Source organism: Taudactylus pleione, unplaced genomic scaffold, assembly GCF_031769625.1.
Source record: "Taudactylus pleione unplaced genomic scaffold, aTauple2 ptg000507l, whole genome shotgun sequence".
NCBI classification, from domain to species: Eukaryota; Metazoa; Chordata; class Amphibia; order Anura; family Myobatrachidae; genus Taudactylus; species Taudactylus pleione.
Genome location: NW_028284909.1, coordinates 424169 through 446369, shown reverse-complemented (window position 1 = coordinate 446369; position 22201 = coordinate 424169). Strand labels below are relative to the sequence as shown.

Below are 22201 nucleotides of genomic sequence, written 5' to 3'. Positions count from 1 at the left end.
TTTTTATCCATACGGTGCATTACATATATACAATCATGAAATGGTGGTTTATGTGCACTAGGTTCACCAGCTTTTTTTTTTATTTTTAAGAGTGTTCTAATGTGTTGTGCGATCTGTAGATTGTGGCGTTATATATATATATATATATATATATATATATATATATATATAGTAAATAAATTAGTGAGCACTATAAAACAAAAAGACAGTTTTGGGGGGATTAATATGTTTGGAGTACACAGAGGGGCACTAGAGATTGACTGGAGTGACTCACCTTCCGTCTCTGGCTTCTGTACTCACTGTACACTGTCCGACATCTTTGAATCGGGCAACTTCGGACCTAAACACAGACCTCGGCAACCGCTCGCTCACTTACTTGTGTCTGGTTACTGTACCGGGGATGCTCACAGCCAATCAGCATCACTCTGTGACCCGACCACCAATCACAAAGCTTGTTCTGCACTGTGCGCCTCGCTGTGTATCGTCTAGTATGACAGGAGAGCGGTGATTGGCTGCGATGCAGTGACGCTGTGAAGGTTAGGCGCTGGAGGGCATGTGCGGCTGACTCGAGGTCACATGATGTAGCTGGCTCGGCTCATGAGTCATAGTAACATTATATTATATATATAGCGGGAAATGATGCAGATGCATAGTGGTCACGGTGTTAGCAGCACAGCAGTCAGTGGGGACAGATGGTCTGAGCGGTTCATCTTTTAGGACACTAGTGACCAGTCTGACAATCACCAATAAAGTTTATATGGGTCTATTTACTAAGCAGTGTTAAGAGACAGAGTGAAAAGTGATAATGTGCCAACCAATCAGCTCCCAACTGTCATCTCACAGGCTGTGTTTGAAAAATGACAGGAACTGATTGGCTGGTACCTTATCTCATTTTACTTTGCCTCCTAACACTGCTTAGTAAATAGACCCCATAAGGTCATAGTGAGGGGAAAGTGAAAAGTTATCCGAATCAGCACTGGATTCACAGTCAGGAGCGGCTCTAGGCACGGGCAAGCCGGTCCGTCGCCCAGAGCGCCATTGTATCTGGCAGGCGCAACAAACATGTAAGTTCAGGGGGAAGGGAGTGGAGGAGGGAAGGGTCGGCAACACAGGACGGCGCTGGGCGCAGCAAAGCCTACCGCCGGCCCTGTTCACAGTCACTTTTATAATATAATTAATAACCAACCCAATAGAGACAATTAAATTGATATTTCACTGTTTAAACCTTTCACTGATGGTTGGTGGAGCACCATGGTAAAAATAATGGTCAATTTGAAGCCAAGATGCTGTGCCATAAAGAATGGTTCACTTCTTTTGTGGTGCATACTTGTATGTGGGTAAAAGACGGAAACAAATGCATTGAAAATGCCGAAAACAATGTAAAGTGTATTGGAAAAGCCGGAAATCTTATTAAACGCATTGAAAAAGCCAGAAACCATAGTAAAGGTATTGAAAAAAGCTGGAAACCATAACAAAATGCATTGAAAAATCCGGAAACCATGTAAAATGTATACAAAAAAACAGAGGGCCTGATTCAGAGCCGGACGCTCTGACCACAGCGCTCGCTCTGAATCAGGGCCCTCCTACCTAAAATTGGAGCGGCCTCCTGGCCGCTCGCATAGCTGTGAGTGACCCACAGCTTATGCGAGCGACCAAAAAGATGGTCGCGATGGTCAAGACCATCGCGGCCATTGAGCTTGCGACGAGAGACCCTGCGGTAGGGTCTCGCTGCTGCAAGCCCAGGAGTGCTTTTGGCTCTATCAGCTCTATAGTGATGTCAGTGGGGCCGGCCCCAGACGGTAGGCGTTCCCATGGGAACGCCTCCGTCTGGGCAGCAACGCCCCCGGCATGCCCACCAAAGGGGGCGTGCTGTCAATCACCATCGACAGCACGCCCCCTTTGGTGCCGCTATGCGGGTCTCGCGCATGCGCATGACAGAGCTGCCTCCGTCGTGCGCATGCACACTAGGGCACCATCGACCCGCTTGCCAGCGCTCGCGAGTGGGTCTGAATCAGGCCCAGAAACCATAGTAAAGCTATTGAAAAATATGGAAATCATATTAATGCATTGGGAAAGCCGTAAACCATATTACATAATAGTGAAAAAGCCGGAAACCATATTACATAATAGTGAAAAAGCCAGAAACGACAGTAAATATACACAATGGGGGTCGATGAGGGAATCGGTATGATTTACCGCCGGACGGTTAGAATCCCGACAGCGTCTGCCTGACATGGGTGAAAATCCTGATCGTCCCTAAGGTAAGTATAGACTAACCTAATTCCCTCCGCTAACCCTCCCTTAGGGGTGCCTAACCCTAACCTTCCCCCAGTACCTAACCCTAATCCCCCCTCTAAGTGCCTGACCTCAGTATGGTCTCTTGGTACGTTGTCCTAAAAAAAACATTGGGTGAACCATCAGTGATTTGGGGTATTACTTTAACCTTGGGTCTGGCGCCCATTAATTGGTGATTCGACGGTCTACCTCTGTGAGAATCCATTTTGCCCAGGGTACCATTCCTATTTCTCATATCCAGGGACTGACGTTGGTCAGAGAGGACTCTCTGTCTCCCCATTTTTTCCCTAGATATTCTTTCCCTTGTCCTGGCGGTTGATCTGATTGGTAATGACCTTTGTGGCCCTGAGGTTGATTCACCCATTTTTTTTTATCTAAACCACTGTTGGATCTTATTTTATCTCTATAGGTTCTATCGGTGATTATTACCATCTATATACAGCGGACTTTCCTATGCTGTTTATTTTGGCATCCTTAGTGTTTTTCCTTCAGGAACTGTGCATACTCAAGAAAGTATGGACTAAAAGTTGTGGGTGAGATGTGTCCTTTCTACTGAACAGAAATTAATTTTCTGTATTTTTTATTCTTTGGTACAATCATTTATGTATATGAATAAATCGTATATTTTTGATATCTAGACCACTGGTCGGGGGAACTGGGGTAAATTAACCCAAAAGGGATAAAAATGAAATTTCTGGGGGTAATGGACGGACAGCCAGGCATGCATATTAATCATTGTATGCCCGGCTGTCCGTCCATTACCCCCAGGAATGGAGGTCACTGGCGCCAGGTGCGGCGCCAGTGACCTCCAGCCCGGCGCCGCAGGGAGGCTCTAAGCTGGATGCCCACTGAGATGTTATTACCAGCGGGCGCCCGGCTCCTTCCATGCAGCGCCGAGTTCTCTTCTGAACGCCAGCCTCCGGTTCTCCCCATGCGCACTATGGGAGAGACGTCATGACGTCTCTCCCGTAGTTCGTTCCGAGGAACAGGATGGCGGCGGATGCAGGAGTGGGGATTAAGGTAAGTGGTTTTTTTTTTTTTTTTGTACAAGCGGCACTACAGGGGCACTATATGGGGGCACTACTACAGGGGCATTATATGGGGGTTTTACTACAGGTGCACTATATGGGGGCACTGCTACAAGGGTATTATATGGGGGCTCTACTACAGGGGCACTATATGGGGGCACTGCAACAGGGGCATTATATGGGGCACTGCTACAGGGGAATTATATGGGGGCTCTGCTACAGGGGCCTTATATCGGGGCTCTACTACAGGGGCACTATATGGGGACACTGCTACAGGGGTACTATATGGGGGCACTACTACAGGGGCATTATTTGGGAGCTCTACTACAGGGGCACCATATTGGGGCACTGCTACAGGGGCATTATATGGGTTCACCGCTACAGGGGTACTATATGGGGGCCGTACTACAGGGGCACTATATGGGGGCACTGCTACAGGGGCATAACTATGGGAGCACTACAACAGGGGCATTATATGGGGCACTACTACAGGGGCATAACTATGGGGGCATTATATGGAGGCACTACTATATGATTTACTTCCCTTCAAATCAAGGGGTTTACGTCGGCGTATCTAAATATATTTTGGGGTAAAAGGTAAAAAAGTTCCCTGACCCCTGATCTAGACGATTGCTATACCTTGTCTTTATAATTTTTATGTTCTAACATTGCTAGCGCTACTTTTTGTTTATTGTGTATATGTATTGGTAGGGAGTGACTATCCCGCTTTCAGTAGCTGCTTGGACACCATACTCATATCAGCGCCTGGGTAGCATCAGTTGGTGCTTTTTCTGTTTTTCTAACTATAGTAAATGTATTGAAAAAGCTGGAGACAATAGGGAACTTATTGAAGTCTTTACTATTGTTTCCAACTTTTTCAATGAATTTAATATGATTTCCGTTGTTATTGCAATCTCCTGTGACATACTTGCGATCTCTGGGCCTGATTCAGACCCGGTCGCAAGCGCTGAGCGCTCGCAACCGGGTCGATGGTGGCCCAGAGCGCATGCGCATACGCGAGACCCGGATAGCGACGGGCAATCCGTTGCTCCGGGTCTCGCACCAAAGGGGGCGTGCTGTCAATGTTGAGTGACAGCACGCCCCCTTTGGTGGGCGGGTCGGGGGGGTGGCTGTCGGGACGGAGGCGTTCCCATTAGAATGCCTACCGTTTGGGGGCGGCCCCACTGACATCACAAGTGATGTCAGTGGGAGAGCTTTCGGCTCTGTTTGAGCCGAAAGCTCTCTGGGGCTTGCGGCCACGAGACCCTAGCACAAGGGTCTCGTCGCAAGCCCGATGGTCTTGACCATCGCGACCATCATCCTGGCCGCTCGCATCAGCTGTGGGTGGCAACCCACAGCAATGCGACCGGCCAGGAGGCTGCTCCATAAAAAAAAAAAAGACACCCTGATTCAGAGCGAGCGCTCTAACAGAGCGACCGGCTCTGAATCAGGGCCTCTGTCCCCATAGATCCAGCCTTCTGGTTGTTAAATCATTCTTCCACCCCACTGTCACAATATAAAAAATCATTGTTACGCCATTTGAGTAACGCTGCTCGAGCATCAATACCCACTCTTTGGAGATCATCTACTCCCCCCACTCGTAAAACATGGTTTTCTAGAATAGACTATTATATGTCTATGGAGGACCTTCTCTTATCTTCAGTAGACAAATTGTCTGATTTCACGTCCACCTGGTATCCTTGGCTTGATTACAAATTACCGAGCACATATAACAATTATATTTCCACTTGTGCCGATGCAAACTGATTCACTATGAATAAAATGTATTGATTCTTTTTTACAAATTTGTGCCCCTGCACGGTCAAGTACTCTCTTTCATTCTTTTATCCATCCCCCCTTTTTTTTGTTGTTTCCCTCTTTTTTCGTATAGAAATTTAATATGAATACTATTTTGATTGTCTATTTGTACATTGCCATGTTTAGTAATGTTAATTTTTCTCGCTGCGTCGAGACCTGATATGTCATGCAAAAAATTTTTTGATCAGTTGAATGGAAGCTGTATTTCCTTTTTTTTCCAGTAAACACAGAATTTAAATAAAAAAAAAAAAGTAAAATGATTTCTTTTTTTTTTTTTTCAATAATACCCCTTTTCCACCAAAATTCCGGGTCTGACCCGGAGTTGGAACAGGGTCCCCATCCGGATCAGACCTGGAATTTAGCCGGCGCCGACTCGGGATATTCCCGAGTCGGCGCCGCTCACACCACAGTCGGGTCTGCATAGACCTGGCTTTTCCGGCGTGAAAGTGGACGCTTGGAGATGATGTCCTCTCCAAGCGCCACTGAAGCCAGATCAATCGGCTGGCTTGCGGCGCACTGCAGGTCATCAAGACCCGGAGTGCATCGTACATACAGCAGGGTTTCACGGGCTATGCTCGTGTTAAACTCTGCTATTTACCTGGGTTGGTTTGCCGGGTCACACCTTTTACACCAAGGAGCTGCCCGGGTTAACCCTGCAATAACCCGGGTTTTAGCTCCGGTGTAAAAGGGATATAAGTTTACTATGGTTTCCGTTTTTTTTTAATACATTTACTATGGATTTCCGGCTCTTTCAATACATGTAATATGGTTTCCAGCTTTTTCAGTACACTTTACATTGTTTTCAGCTTTTTCAATACATGTAATAAGATTTCCGCTTTTTCCATGCATTTACTATGGATTTTCGGCTTTTTCAATACATGTAATATGGTTTCCAGCTGTTTCAATACACTTTACATTGTTTTTGGCTTTTTCAGTACATGCAATGTGATTCCGGCTTTTTCAATACACTTTACATTTTTCCGACTTTTTCAATGCATGTAATATGTTACCGGCTTTTACCCTCTTCCCTTTTATGTATTGAAATGATAAGAAAATGAAAACTTAACTTTTATTCTTTATCTATTAAAAGATAATTCTTAGACCATAACACACATACAGCACTTCATTCTCACACACCAAATGCTGTGAGTATAGGTTCTCTTGAATCAGAGTTCATCTATAATACAGCCAATTTCTTCTTCAGGGTCCATAGGGCTCCACAGGGGAAACAATGGGGTGTAGGTGGACGACAACAGCAAAGCTTTTCAATCCCAGGATGCTTCGGTCCTTCTCCCTACACCCCGCCCACAGCCTGAGGGCATCTAAGTTTCGTTGGTGTCCGGCAGGAGCTGGATCACCGTTTTAACAGTGGACTGCTATTGAGCAGCCCATGCTTATTTTTATGATTTACTTTTATTTTCATTTATTTTACTACTGAGCAGCAGTGCTAGACAGTCCTTTGGACGTCTGCACTGCTGCACCATCACCCCTCCGCGGGCTGTGACACCAGTCCTTGTCTAGGTACTCTCGGCACGGCTCTTGAGGGGGACCCAACTAGCAAGACTCCCCGGACCCCAGACTGCAGCCGCGACTCAAGGGGACAGGTAAGGCAGATCTCCGCTGGCGGGGACCTGCGTCTATGCGCATTCTTGCCTCCGGTCTCATGAGACATACAGGAGGCGCTGATGTTCACACCGGTTCGTCTGGGACTCCACTAGACCACCAGAGGATTACAAGCACTGGCGCAGGGCACAATTATAGCCAGGGGACCTGGTGGTTAATATCAGCATAGGGGAGAAGGACCTCTCCCTGCGGGCCCTCCCCCAGCTCAAGGCGCCATTCCACTGCGGTCTTGCTGCTCCTACCTCACCCTCTGAGACTCACGGCAGGCATTTTCTGCATTCAGGTCTCCGGGAACGCTGGGTTTAGGCTCCTTGTATACCTCTCCCAAGGGCCAGGTTTATACAGTGCTATATCCTACCAGCCACTGCGGTCTGTGTAGTTGATTTCAGTGCCCACTGCAGTTATGTTGTATATTCTGCATTTGTATGTGACTTGTGCTAGCACTTCTGTCTGTTTTCTTTTTTTCCTATTACTGTAAGCTTATACCTTTCCCTTTATTCTACTATAACCATAGCATACTAAGGTAAAGGGGGTTCATCGTACCTCACATCTCCCTATATTTGTGAGGGCAATCACATACTATATATTGCGGTTGCGCACTACACTGTGCCATATTACACATACATCTGGGTTGCTCACTGAACTGTGTCAGATTGTGTGTTACATTATTTTTGCAGCCATGTCAGGCAGAGGCAAGAATGACAAGCAGCCTGATCCTCCCAGTCTGGTGTCTTGTAAGTACTGCTCAGCAGGCTTAGCTTCAGAGGACCTCATTCAGGATGGTCTTTGTGCATCTTGCTATACTGCCCCGGGCTCATCAGCCCTGGTGTCCTCTCCTCAGGACCCACCCTGGGCTACTTTTTCACAGGTGCTGGCAAAAATAGCGGACCGCCTAGCGGTCCCTGTGGTAGCTCCCCCTATGGGATGGCCACAGCAGGCACTCCCTGCAACTCCTTTGCCTCCCTCATGTGTAGACGTACTTTCTACCTCAGTGCAGAGTTTGGTGGATACCTCTACAGCAGCGTTTTTCGACCACTTTAGTGTGCCGCGAGCGGTTGTCAAGTGTGCCACGGTGGTCAGCTCAGTGCACTTGTACTGTAGTGTGTTTTATTCCTGTGGAGGCCAATGTAGTGTATTTTATTCCTGTGGAGGCCAATATGTGTGTATATTTTTATGTGAGAGCCAATGGTTATGTTTTTTCATTGGTCACACAACCCGCATAGCCGGATAGTGTGCCTTGGCAATTTTTAAATTCTTGTGTAGTGTGCCGCGAGTTGAAAAGATTGAAAATAACTGGTCTATAGCCTTTCAATAAATGCTGCCAAAAGAGAGACCCTTACATAGTAAGCCTACTAAGCGTGCTGTTATCTTCCCCGTCCACCCAGCTATCAGATTCTAATTTATCATCTGGGGAGGTAGAAGATGCAGACCTCTCTCACTCTGACTCCCCATCGGGAGATGAGGAACCCCACTTGAATATACCTGCACTTGTGAGAGCTGTAAAATCTATTCTTCAAATAGAGACAAAACCCACTACTAAGGCAAAACAGCTAGTATTTAAACGACAAAAGGTGGTTTCAGCTACTGTATCTGATCATATTAGTGAGGCATGGAATGCCCAGTAAAATATTTCAGCTGCCTAAACTTTTAAGTTCCTTTTTCCCTCTTCCCGCTACTGATGCACTAAATGGGTAGTTCCCCCTGCAGTGGATTCCCATGTGACGCGTCTGGTCAAGAATGCTACCTTACCTATCCATACTGCAACCTCCTTGAAGGAGACTAGGAATAGAAGGATGGAAGCTTGTCTAAAATCTATATACTATTACTACTACTCGTCCTGCTAGGGCTACGGCCTGGATGTCAATGATGGGGCGGGCCTCTCCCTGGGGGTTGGAGGCCTACTTCTTCAATTTGCCCAGTTCTGGCATCAGACCACATCAGACGCCTGGGTAATGCCCTATCATTCCTGAGGCAACCCCCCCAGCAGTTCTTTTGCATAATACCTCCATCGGACCCAAGCAAGGCCCTGCTGCTCTAAAATGACATTCAGTCCTTACTGCTCTCAGGAGTGATAATTCCGGTCCTCTCCTCACAGTGAGGGAAGGGCTATTATCCTACCCTTTTCAAGTTCAGAAGCCCAATGGGTCTCATGGGCCTATCTTCAACCTCAAGTCTCTGAACAAGTTTATCAGGGTGCCCAGGTTTCGTATGGAAACCCTCCGCTCTATTATCCTGGTTATGGAGCCTGGGGATTTTATGGTGTCTCTGGACATTCAGGACGCTTACCTACATGTACCTTAGCGCCTTCTCATCAACAATATCTCCGGTTTGCTATACTACAACAACATTACCAATTTCAGGCTCTGCCTTTTGGCATTTCAGTGGCTCCTCGGGTCTTTACCAAGACCATGGTAGTTATGGTGGCCTATCTTCATTGTCAAGGGATCAGACTTCTCCCATACTTAGACAATCTCTTGCTGTTGGCCAGCTCCCCAGAAATTCTTCACTGCCATCTACAGGTAACCATTGTCTTTCTACAGACGCACGTTTGACTGATCAACTGGAAAAAGTCTTCCCTGACACCTTCTCAAAGAATGGTACATCTGGGAGCCCTCCTGGACTCTCAGGTTCAGAGAATTTTCCTAACAGCAGACAAAATCTCGGTATTACAGTACCGGGTGCACAGACTACTAAACAGTCACCGAGTGTCAATTCACTCTTGCAATGCAGACCCTGGGATCCATGGTGTCCACCTTCGACATGGTGGAGTTAGCCCAGTTTCACTCCAGGTCCCTACAACACCTAATGCTCTCCAGGTGGAACGGGCTGCCCCATCTGCTCAGATCGCAGAGGATAGTCCTCTCCCAGGATGTTTGTCTGTCCCTAGCCTGGCTCTAATGCCGGCTCAGGATATTCTTCAGGGCAGGCCAGTACAAGTAAAGTCCGACAACGCCACGGCAGTGGCCTACCTCAATCACCAAGGAGGCACTTAAAGTCAGACAGCAATGGCAGAAGTGTCCCGCATTCTCACATGGGCCGAATGCCATCACCCAGCCATCTCCGCAGTGTTCATCCCAGGAATTCTCAATTGGGAAGCAGATTTCCTCAGCTGTCATGAGTGGTTTCTACATCCAGAAGTCTTTCAGCTCCTGGTGGACAAATGGGGTCTACCGGATGTGGACCTCATGGCCTCAAATCAACCACAAACTTCCAGTAATGTAGCCAGGACAAGGGACCCCAACGCGGCCCTCGTGGACGTATTATCTGTGAGGTGGACCTCCAGTTTGGAGTACTTCTTCCCTCCAATATCCCTTCTTCCTCAGATTCTTTGGAAGTTCAAACAGAAAGGGGGGACAACCCTGTTTGTAGCTCCAGCTTGGCCCAGATGCCATTAGTACTCCGATCTTCAAAGTCTCTTCGATTCGCGAATACTTGTCTTCAGGCTGGATTGGATTTTGGACTCCGCCTAGCCTTCCTGAAAGTGCACGTCTCTGCTCTGTCCATCTGGTTCCAGCGCAGAATTGCTCTACCGGATGTTCACACCTTCCTAGAAGGTGTTCTACGTATACAACCTCCCTTTGTCCCTCGTGTGGATCCGTGGGATTTGTCAGTGGTTCTCCACGCACTTCAGGAACCTCCATTTGAACCTCTGGAATCAGTGGATGTCAAGTGGCTCACTGCGAAGACTCTGGACCTCATTCAGAGTCGGTCGTTGCCGCCGCTCGGTCGTACGCAACCGATGTTCGCTAAACTGCGCATGTGTAAAATTCGCAATGCGCGTGTGCAAACTAGCTATTACGATCAGAAGTTGCTCTCTCCTTGAACACAGCCAGGTCGTTAGTTTGAGTAACAGAATGAGCCGTTTGTGGGTGGTAACAGGGGAAGGTGCTTGTGAACGGGGGTGTGGAGATCCTCCGAGCACAGGCGTGCCTGACTATGCGAGGGGAGTTTAATGGGAGTGCATAATTAACAAAGTAGTGTCATGGCACACGTGACATGGGTGGTTATTACACTGAATAGATCGTAGTGCTTAGGAGATGGTATGGTCAACCTTTAGCTCTGCGATCAGCTCAGATGGATCCCGATGGTCTCGATTAATCCTTATATGCCCGGAGATGACGTGTATTGCGAACGAGAAGGGGGCGTGTTTTTAGTCTTACGGCCGCATCCTCCCCTTGCTTGTCCAGCTAACAATCCCATCTTAACGACGCAACTTGCGAGCACTTCATTTGCATATCTGGCCCCTTTTACCTTACGACCAAGCGGCCGCAACGACCAACTCTGAATGAGGTCCTCTGTTTCTTCTGGCTATAGCATCTGCCCGTAGGGTATCGGATTTAGGGGCGCTTTCATGTCGCTCCCCCTTTTTAATCTTTCATCATGACAGGGCTGTTCTACGTACGTGCCCTGGCTTTCTTCCCAAGGTGGTTTCTCATTTCCACTTTAATGAGGAAATTGTGGTTCCGGCCTTTCTATCACCAGACCTCTCGGCAGTTGAGGCCAGCTAACAAACAGACTCTGGCCAGATGGCTTCGCATGACTATCTCACAGGCTTACACGCAGACTGGCCTTTTTGTGTGGCTATAGTATCTGCTCATTCTACTCTGTGGGTCCCTCGTGGGCAGCCCACCGTGGTGCGTCTGCCGAACAACTATGCAAGGCGGCCACCTGGTCTTCTTTGTCCACACATTTTTAGGTTATATGCCTTTGGTACATTTGCCTCTCAGGATGCTTCCTTCGGGCGCCGTTTTCTCCTCTCAGCTCAGGAGCATCCCCGCCTTTGAACAACTGCTTTGGGACATCCCCATTGTCTCCCTGTGGAGCCCAATGAACCCTGAAGAAGAAAAAGAGAGTTATGGTAAAACTTACCCTTGTTAACGCTCTTTCTTCGAGGTCCATAGGGTCCACAGGGCACCCGCCCTGACGCACCTGGCTTCTATGGGTTTCTTTTCTTTGTCACCTGTTTCCTTCTCTGTGTGAGAGTGAGATTCTTCAGTGTACCAGCCTTCTCTCCTATCCTGCTCCTGCCTTGGGCTCTTTAACATAACTGAGTTGCCTTCAGGCTGTGGGCGGCGTATAGCGGGAAGGACCAGAGCATCCTGGGATAGAAAAAAGCTTTGCTGTTGGTGTCCGGTCATCCAAGTACCACCTACACCCCATTGTCTCCCTGTGGACCCTATGGACCTCGAAGAAAGAGAGTTAACAAGGGTAAATTTTACATAACTCTACTTTCTTCTTCAGGGTCCATAGGGATATTATGCGGGATAATGTGGTTGGAATGGTAGTCTTTGCTTCCAGTGTTGCAGACCACTGCAGTGAGAGCCCAGGGCCATCCGCTCCCTCACTAGACCACCGGGCCTTATCACCTGACGCCGGGGATCGACAGCAGACGCTTCTGCTGCCATGAGGCCAGCGTGCCCGGCCGGTCGACGCAGCTTAGGGGAGGTAGGCGCTCCCCCGGCAGCTCCTCTCCCGACTCAGACGCAGATCCATCAGAGCCTTTCCCGCATCTGGGTCGCTCTTCCTACCATCCTCGTGCATATTAGACGCTCACTATCGGTGGTTTGTTGAAGCGGTTTGGTCTCAGGAGGTATTGGGTCAGTCTCCCTGTATACCTCTCCCTTGGGTCAGGTGTATAGTGCTCTATATCCTACCATGATTTGAGTAGTTGAGTCAGAGCCCATTGAAACTAAATTGCATATGCATTGTATGTGACTTTTGCTAGCTGCTGTATTGATACTGCCTTTTATTTCTAACTCAGTTATAACTATCACTGTTTTTTTTCTCCTCATCCCCCTGTACAGGCGGGTGGGGGTTTTCCTTTGTACATCACATTTACTATTTATTTGTGAAGGCTGTCACATTACATTGTATTGTTACCTTTATAATTGATATGTCAAAAAATAAAAAGGAAACAGGAGGTGGAGGCCCATGTGCTGGTTTCATGTAAATCCTGTTTGGCGGGCTTGTTCCCTCAGGTCTTTATACAGGGTGTATTGTGTACTGTCTGTTATAAAGAACCACCTCACCAGTCCAATATACCAGCTTCTGTACAGGAGCCATCTTGGGTGTCCTCCTTGTCTCAGGTGATGAAGCAGCTAGTGGATCGTTTGGCTACTCCCACGCAGCCTCCTTTAATGGGAAACCCACAGCAGTTTCAGCATGCTATGTTTGCTCCCCCTAAACATCCTTCGTGGATGTTTATGCCCACTCAAGTCAGAATAGGGCAAACAGACCGGTAGTCACTAAGGCGCCTAAATGGCTGTTATCTTTCTATCAGTCTGCTCAGCATGTAGATTCAGACGCATCATCGGAAGAATCTCTTCTCCAGGGTCTATCTCAGGAGAGGAGGACCATCCTTCTACAGTGGATGTCCCTTCTTTGGTGAGGGCGGTCAAATCAATCCTTAATATACAGTATGATGAGCCGGCTCCTTGAAGGAAAGCTCCAGTGGTTAAACACCAGAAGGTGGTAAAAGCTGAATTTTCTAAATCTGAGCAGCTCATTGAACTTATGGAAGAGGCATGGAGTAATAATAACCGGATAAACAGTTCCATGTTACGAAAAGATTAGCATATTTGTATCCTTTCCCAGCTACTGAATGTACTAAATGGGAAATACTGTGGATGCTCATGTGACGCATTTAGTCAGGAGTGCTACATTGCCTATTCCGTCAGCATCTTCTCTTAAAGATTCTACAGATAGAAAAATTGAAACATGTCTTAAAGCAGTATTTTCATTGTCTGGAGCTGTTATTCGCCGGCTATGGCTGGGGCTTGGGTATCCAAGGCTGTTGAAGAGTGGACGGGAGCATTGGAAAATACACTACCAAATGCTACCTGAGAACAGCTGACATATATCTCCCACATACGGGAATCGGCCTCTTGTTTGGCAGAAGCTTCATTAGATGTGGGGCTCCTAGCTTCTAAAGCATCGTCAGCCTCGGTTGTGGCTTGTAGAGCCCTTTGGTTAAGGTCCTGGAAAGCAGATACAGGGTCAAAGAAGGCTCTGGAATCCTAACCTTTTTTTAGTAATATACTTTTTGAAGCAGAGTTGGATAAGATAGTGCCTACTCTGACAGCGTCAAAATCTGCAGGTCTGCCATCAACGGTTACATCAAAGTCTAGGCAGTCTTCTTTTAGGTCCTTTCATCCTCAGGGGCCATCTAGTTCTCGCAGGACCATCACGCAGCAAACTAAAAGGTCCTGGCCGGCCAGATGTCCAGCTTCTAAGACGGAAGACAAACCCTCTACCTGATGGGGCAGGCCTCCTCCTGGGGGATCCCAGGGTGGGAGGCCGACTTCTTCAATTTACGGACTACTGAGATCAAACAACAACGGATGCCTGGATCCGAGAAGTGGTCTCTCAGGGGTATGCTCTCACTTTCTGGAGGCATCCTCCGCAGAAGTTTTTTTGTACAGCTCCGAAATCGGAGCCTATCAAGGCCTTGGCCCTACAGGAGGCCATTTACTCCCTGCTGCAGGCAGGGGTGATTATCCCGGCTCCTGTGGTTCAACAAGGAAAAGGTTATTATTCTAATCTATTTTTGGTTCAGAAGCCGAATGGGTCTTATCACCCTATATAAATCTGAAAACCCTCAACAAGTTTATCCATATACCCAAGTTCCGTATGGAGACTCTCCGATCAATTATTTTGGCAATGGAACCTGGGGATTTTATGACTTCCCTGGACATTCAGGATGCGTACTTGCATGTACCGATTATGTCATCCCATCAACAATTTCTACAGTTTGCTGTCTTGCAGCAACATTACCAATTTCAGGTACTGCCCTTTGGCCTATCAACGGCCTCTTGGGGCTTCACCAAAATAATGGCGGTTATGACGGCCTACCTCAGGCGTCAGGAAATCAGAATACTGGATGACCGTCTGATATTGGCATAGTCTTCAGCTGTTTTACAACACCATCTCCAAATGACCATTAATTGCCTACAGACACATGGCTGGGTCATCAATTGGAATAAATCCTCTCTTTCTCCAACACAGCATATAGTACATTTGAGGGCACTTCTGGATTCTCAGGCACAAAGGGTGTTTCTGCCAGGGGACAAGATTGCGGCCCTATCCTTGCAAGTATGCAAATTGCTACACAATCGAAGGGTATCCATTCTATCAGCAATGCAGGTCTTGGGGTAAATGGTATCCACCTTCGACATGGTGGAATATGCTCAGTTCCACTACAGACCTCTGCAGCAATTGATTCTCTCCTGTTTGAACGGACAGTATCATCTTATACGGTCCCGGAGGATCCTTCTAACTCCGGAGGTTCGTCTCTCTCGTGGTGGCTACAAAAGGATCATCTGGACAAAGGCCGCCCATTCTGGATTCCAAATTGGGTGCTCTCCACCACGGACGCCAGTCTTTGCCGATGGGGGGCGATGACAGATCATCACACCTTTCAGGGAAGATGGACAGTTAAGGAAAGTCATCTGCCCATAAGCATTCTGGAGCTTCAAGTAGTATACAAAGCACTTATCATGGTACAGGACCTTATCCAGGGCAGGCCAGTCCAGATCCAGTCTGACAACGCGACCACGGTAGCCTATCTCAATTATCAAGGAGACACGCAAAGTCATGCAGCCATGAGGGAAGTGACAAATATTCTGATCTGGGCATCACTTCATCTTCTGGCTATTTCTGCAATATTCATCCTAGGAGTCCTCAACTGGTAAACGGACTTCCTAAGTCGCCAGGACATACATGCCAGAGAGTGGGCTCTCCACCTGGGGTTTTTTCAACTCCTGGTGAACAAGTGAGGGCCTACCAGACATAGACCTCATGGCCTCACGTCACGATCACAAGGTCCCGAGGTCCGGGACCAAGACCAGAGACCCCTCAGCAGCATTCGTGGACGCACTGGCAGTGAGATGGGACTTAAAGCTGGTGTATCTCTTTCCACCGATTTCCCTCCCAAGGGTCCTCAGGAAATTCAAGCAGGTAGGCGGAACAGTGATACTAGTAGCTTCTGCTTGGCCCAGATGTCATTGGTTCACCGACATACAGAATCTATCCATAGACACTCCGTTTCCTCTTCCTCTACAACCGGATCTGTTAACGCAGGGTCCCTGCCTGCATCCGGACTTACCCCGTCTGTCTTTGATGGCGTGGCTCTTGAGTCTTCCGTCTTAAGAGCCAAATGTTTCTCCAGCTCTGTGATTCAAACGATGCTTAGGGCACCAAAACCTTCCTCTGCCCGGATCTATTACAGAGTTTGGCATTCTTTTGGTCAATGGTGTTCCCACAGAAAGTATGACCCTAAGGTTTTTAGGGTTTCCCGGGTACTTGCTTTTCTCCAGGCTGGGTTAGACCTAGGTCTCCGCTGAAACCAAACTGACAACGCAGAAACCTGTACTCTGAAGGTGACCAGGCGAAGGATTGCTTCCTTGCCGGATCTTAGAATTTTTTTACAGGGTGTTCTCCGAGTTCAGCCACCCTTTGTCCCATAGTGCAGAAGAGCAGCCGAGCGGACCGGAGTCGGACGCGGGAGCGGGGCTTAAGGTAAGTACAGTATTAGTCTTTTATTTCTTTTTTTTTTGTGCTTCACTACTGGGGGCAATACTCGGGGGACATCACTACTGGGGGCAGTACTCGGGGGACATCACTACTGGGGGCAATACTCGGGGGACATCACTACTGGAGGCAGTACTCGGGGGACATTACTACTGGGGACAATACTCGGGGGACAATACTCAGGGGGCATTACTACTGGGGCTCTACTACTTGGGGTATTACTACAGGGAGAATTACTATTGTGGGCACTACTACAGGGGGAATTACTACTGGGGCATTACAACAGGGGGCATAACTACTGTGGACATGACTACTGGGGGCACTAGTAATGGGGGTATTGCATAAGGGGCACCACTCCTGGGGGCACTACTACTGGGTGCACTGCATACAGGACACTACCACAGTGGGCTCTGCATAAGGTCCCCATTGGCATACCCCTTGTTTGCAAAGATGTATTAGGGGCCCCCACATGTTTGTTGCCCAGGTGCCCCCACAGACCTTAATCCGGCCCTGCATGTCGCAAGTGGCAAGGCCAGGATCTGCATCCACATACGCAGTTTCTTGGCCTCCATTGCATGTTTAAACAGTGTCTAATGCTGCAGGCTAGGTCAAAACTGATACAAAGTGAACACTCGTCTGAAAGCTTGTGTAGGGATTCATTCTATATACATAGACTAAAAAACTATCAGCAGCATAGCCCATTCTGAATGCCCATTAATACATTAATATAACAGTGTGTGTATGAGACCTAAGACAGTTCCCTGCTATGATACCTTCATACTGCTGTAACTGACTGACACTTCCCCTATACTGTTTCATCATCAGCACCGTTTATTGCTCTTCCTAGCGTCACCAGTGTTGTGAGCAGAAGGAAGTGTGAACTGGCAGCAGTTGGGTACATTGGGTCAATCACTGGGAGCTGGCCCCAAAGTCAGATGTGAGTTGCAGAACTGTGGAGTGAGATGTTGGAGCACAGAGGTAAGACCCTGATACCCCAGTTCAGTGTACACTGGTAATAGTGATACAAATTCACCTTGGACACCCAATTGTGTTTCTTTGTGCAGAAAAGCGTGTGAAATGAAGTATGTAGTGGCAGGCTCGCAGGTGCTGTTCTTCCAGCATTTCCTGATCTGACTTAACACACATGAGGAATTCGGAAGGGACAGTAATACCCAAATCGGAAGTCATAAAGGGTAGGTGGTGCTTATTTTGGAAATGTACTAAGAGGAATAAATATATACTGTGATCAGCGGCATTGCCTATTACAAGACTCACCGTGAGCTGCACTTATTGTAAGACTGATAAGAGAGAGATATCGTCTTGCTATTGACAGTATCAAAATAGTAATGTTGTGGGGAGGGCAGATGCAGCAGTGCTTGATGCAGGGGTGGGCTGTATGGGGAAGATGATCAAGGGGCTGGTTGGGGACAAATATAGGTTAGAGTAGTGATACTAGAAGGGCTGCACCTTCTACTTCCCATCTAGCCAGCTTAGCAAATTGGCCATTCATGTTGCTTGCCAAATTACACGGATCCAGTCGTAGAAATGCCAAGAAAGCAGATTGCACTTTGTGCAAAGAGTTTATCAGCTGATCCAATTTTCTACCCTGACAGATGTCTGTATGGGGCCAAAGATGATGCAACGTATGGCTACTTGGATGAACACAACTAATTTGACTGGCAAATTTGCATGTGTGCGGGTAGCTTTAAAAAGTAAAAGAAAATATAAGTTGCTGTGAGGAGCTGCATAATTGTACTTTTATAGTAAATAACCCAGAGTGCATAGCATTGCAAATAAAACAAATATGAAAACGTCAAGCATTCAATTTTGTTATTTACATTAATTTAAATAACACCATATTCTGTTGCTCTTTATAACTAGGATCTAACAGAGTAATAAGGCAAGCATGGGTATTAATAGACAGTGCTAAGAGGGTCCTGCTCGCAAACTTGAAATCTATGGGACATAGGGCCTGATTCAGCAAGGAACACACGCTAGCAGATGCACGCACCCAGCCGCTGCGAGAATATGCTAATTAGTGCATACGCACGGAGACCGCAGCACAAGAAGCAGCCAGACACCCAGCAAAACATAAAGCCGCCCACCTATGCCGTGACTGACAACGTAAACATCGGGAAACATCAGAGGGCCTGATTCAGAGCCGGACGCTATTTGCGCTCGCTCGTTCAGAAAAAGGGGCCGGCTATTTAAATTGAGCGCTCGCTATTTTAGTAAAGACGCCCCCTGGCCGCTTGCATCATACGTCATCTCCGCTATTTATTAGATTAATCGAGTACATCGAAAGGCGTCTGAACTGCTAGCAGTGCTTGTGGTAGGATTTTCCTACAGCAATCATGCGAGCAGTTCAGGCTAAGAAACAACCAAGTGACGTGGCTGATGACGCTGCTTTGTTAATTATGCACACCCTTAAAACGCCCGTTTTGACCGTTTGGCACGCCTGCGTTCGGATCTCCACTCCCCGTTTTCAAGCACCTTCCCCTGTTACCACCCACAAACGCCTCACCCTGTCACTCAAATTAGCAGGCACTCGCAATTTTGCAAACACACGATTTCCGACCGCACTGACTGGTTGGCGCATGCGCATTACGACCCATACGCATGCGCAGATGTGCGAACATTGCTCGGAGCGAACGAGCGGCCGCTTACGAGCGGCTCTGAATCAGGCCCAGAATGTAGACCTGACCCTGCAGCAGGACTTGATAGATTCCTGCACGCAGAGAGGAGCCCGGCTGCGTGCGGCGCCGCTGAGATTAATTTATGCACGCCTCTGTAACGGCCGACCACCCCCTTGTCACCAACCACAAGCTGCACTTCCTGTCAATCAACATCGAAGGTCTCTGCGGGCTCCCTGCGTACTCTGAGAGAGCCCTTATCGTGCTCAGCAACCAGTTTGCGCACGCGCGATGCATGCGCAGATCACAAACATCGGCTCGCACCGTGCGTTCTCTCACTTACGTTGCTTGCTGAATCAGGCCCACAATGTGTACATTACTGCTGTCAGAGTAATTACTGTGATACGTGGCAGCAGCTATTGAGTAGGTAGATACAACTAATACATTATTTTTGGATCGTGACAACCCAGGAAATGAAAGAACATAAGTGCAGTTTTCCCTTACCTAAAAGGGAAGCAGTTGCAGGGTGTCCCAGCATTCACAGGACAGCATAGGGCTGTTGTGCACATATTTTTGGGGTCTGTCTTACAGAAAATCCTAATATAGTATGCAATTCCGACCTCAGTCCTCTCTCCAGCCAGGGGCTTGTTGGCTCAGGCCTGGGGAGCAGAGGTGCAGTGATAGTTATAGCAGAATTGGCAAATTCTCACAACTCCCAGGCAGAATAACATAATTAAACAGGAGGTTTAATTGTCACGAGCAGGAGATATTGGATACAATTGCTTAAAATCACTGATGGTTGTTTAGCCTGGAGGGAACAGAAAACTGCCTGGTGCCCAGAACTTTTGTATGAGGATGTGTGACTATTATATCATACATGCCAAAATATATCCAACAACATTTTTAAATGTATATTAGAAGTAATATAATAAAATATTTGCATCATCGTCATCATAATGATTACATATGTTCCGCTGCATTATAATAAAAACATGAGAATCACTATTGCGTATGGCACAAAATGCCTGTGTCCGTGACCGTGTAACAACTACGATAACAGGCTGCAATGGAGCCAGCACGTATATGGATGATCGGTGCAGGGCGCTGAACAGTCAAATCTCCTCCAATTGGGATAATCTCGTGGCCACATTAAACGATGATCCAGATTTGCTCCGCCTGACCAGCTTTGTCATCCACTGTTTGCCTCAGTGATTTATCTGCTTACTTGTCATAGTGTCAGTGCAGAGAAGAAAGTAAAGGGAAAAGTAAGAGAACACATTGATAAGAAATACATTGAGAAGTATACTATCTTACCGTGTACTTACATAGTTAAACATGAACAAATCAATGACAAGATCATATAATATTTTATGGCACCTAAAAGGGAAGTATCAGTTATGAAATGTGCTGCTCCCTGCCTGTGTATAGAGTGTGTCAGCATATGTACACTATACAGTACATTGTGTTTTGTATAATAAATAGTGTTCCTATCATTGTCCATGGCTGCTATAGATCAGTGTATATACTGTATGGTTTCTTTTCCTTCCTTGGCAAGCTGCTTGATTTATTGGCTCTATCTGCTTAAAGTTCAGGGATTGATACATGTATTATTATTATTATTATTATTATCCTCATCATCATTTTCTTTTATTCATATGGTGCCCCAAGGGGTCTGCAGCGCCTTACAAAGTACACACAGTACAAGCAAAACAAGGAAAAAAAAGTGCAAAAGATTTATGGTGCATACACACGGTCAGACGTGTCAGACGAACGATTTTACAAAAGATTTGAACGATTTCTGACTGCATTAAAATGAATGGAATCGTCCAAGTCTGACTGCAAACACATCAGATGTCAGATATCGTTATCTGACCATTGGGAACGCACATTGGGCCTGATTCAGAGCCGGTCGCTATTTGCGGTCGTTCGTTCAAAAAAAAGGGGTGGCTATTCAAATGAACCGCTCGCTCTTTGCGGTCTGTTCACGCCTCTGAACGAGCGAACAAAACTGTATGGACATCTCAGTCTGGTCCTCTCCCCACTATACTTACCCTGGGCCGGGCCCGGTGCCCACTATACTTACCCTGTGCCGGGCCCGGTGCCCACTATACTTACCCTGTGCCGGGCCCGGTGCTTCAGTGTTCTCCCTCCTTCTAACCTGTCCTGTCTCGGATTATTATGTAGATTGATATATTTTGTGATTTAATTACACACTGCCTATTTTCTACCTGTAGGGATGTTTTATATTAGTAAGAATGATAAAGTCCTATGACAGTACTGTACAGAGGAGCTAATTCAGACCCTCTCGCTAGGATGCGAATGCTCGTAGCTGACCGATAGTTGCAATCTGCACATGCATATGCATCGCAGTGTGCGTGCGCGAACCAGTGGAACGCTCGGGAAGCAATCGCTCGCCGCGCATAGACAGCCAAGGAGAGAGTGACAGGAGAAGCCGTTTATGGGTGGTGACAGGGGCAGTCCACTAGTAACGGGGGAATGGAGGTGTGAACGCAGGCGTGCCTGAGCGTCTCAGCGGCAGCCGTGCATAATTAGAAAGTCAGCGTCATAGTACACGTCACCTGGTTGCATTTCACACTGATGTGATCGCAGTGCTTGCGGCAGGGTATGGTCAACCACAAGCGCTGCGTTTGCTCCCGATGGTGCCCGATGTACCGATGGTTGCATACACTTCCTGGAGATGACGTGTGCAAGTGGGCATCTTAAGACAGGCTGGTGGGTGTCTGCATACACAAAGTGATCGCACGCCAAGACATAGTGGGCGTGCTAATGCCTTGCCGGGCGATCGTCTGCTTTGCTGGGCGTGCGCTGGATTTGCATACGCAGGGTGCGAGCGAACGCATCTAGTGAGCGGATCTGAATGAGCTCCAGAGTCCAGTGTAACATGGGCAGGAGCTATTCTGCATATACAGTATCCTCACAGGCAAGACATGCCATATTGTTAGCGCAAATATAGAGTGTCTGGTCTAAAACAAATGAATAATGGATTCTTAGGTAGCCTTTTCATACCAAGGGGGAATGTAAAGGCTCGCTGCCCAGACATAGGGATACCATTGTTTTTCTCAAACTCATATCTTTTTAAAGCTGACAGGAGAGACCGGTAAGAAATTAAAATAGTAATCTCTCTGGGGAACTGTTCCAAATGACTTTTCCCACTGAATTCTCTAAATGTTCTCTCATTTCTTTGGTATTCTTGCACGGCATTGCTAAGGGGGATGGGGGGGGGGGGATAATCCAATTAATTGTATTAATAGCAGT

At 47.4% G+C, this 22201-nt stretch overlaps 1 protein-coding gene across 1 annotated transcript in view; it reads right to left on the bottom strand.

Annotated features, from left to right (window-relative positions):
* Positions 1–481, bottom strand: part of COQ8B (coenzyme Q8B) — a 39719-nt gene extending 39238 nt beyond the window's left edge. Inside the window, exon 1 of the mRNA XM_088450116.1 lies at positions 275–481. The gene's annotated coding sequence lies outside the window, so the exon portion shown is untranslated. The remainder of the gene's footprint in view (positions 1–274) is intronic.
* Between the last annotated feature and the right edge of the window lie 21720 nt (positions 482–22201).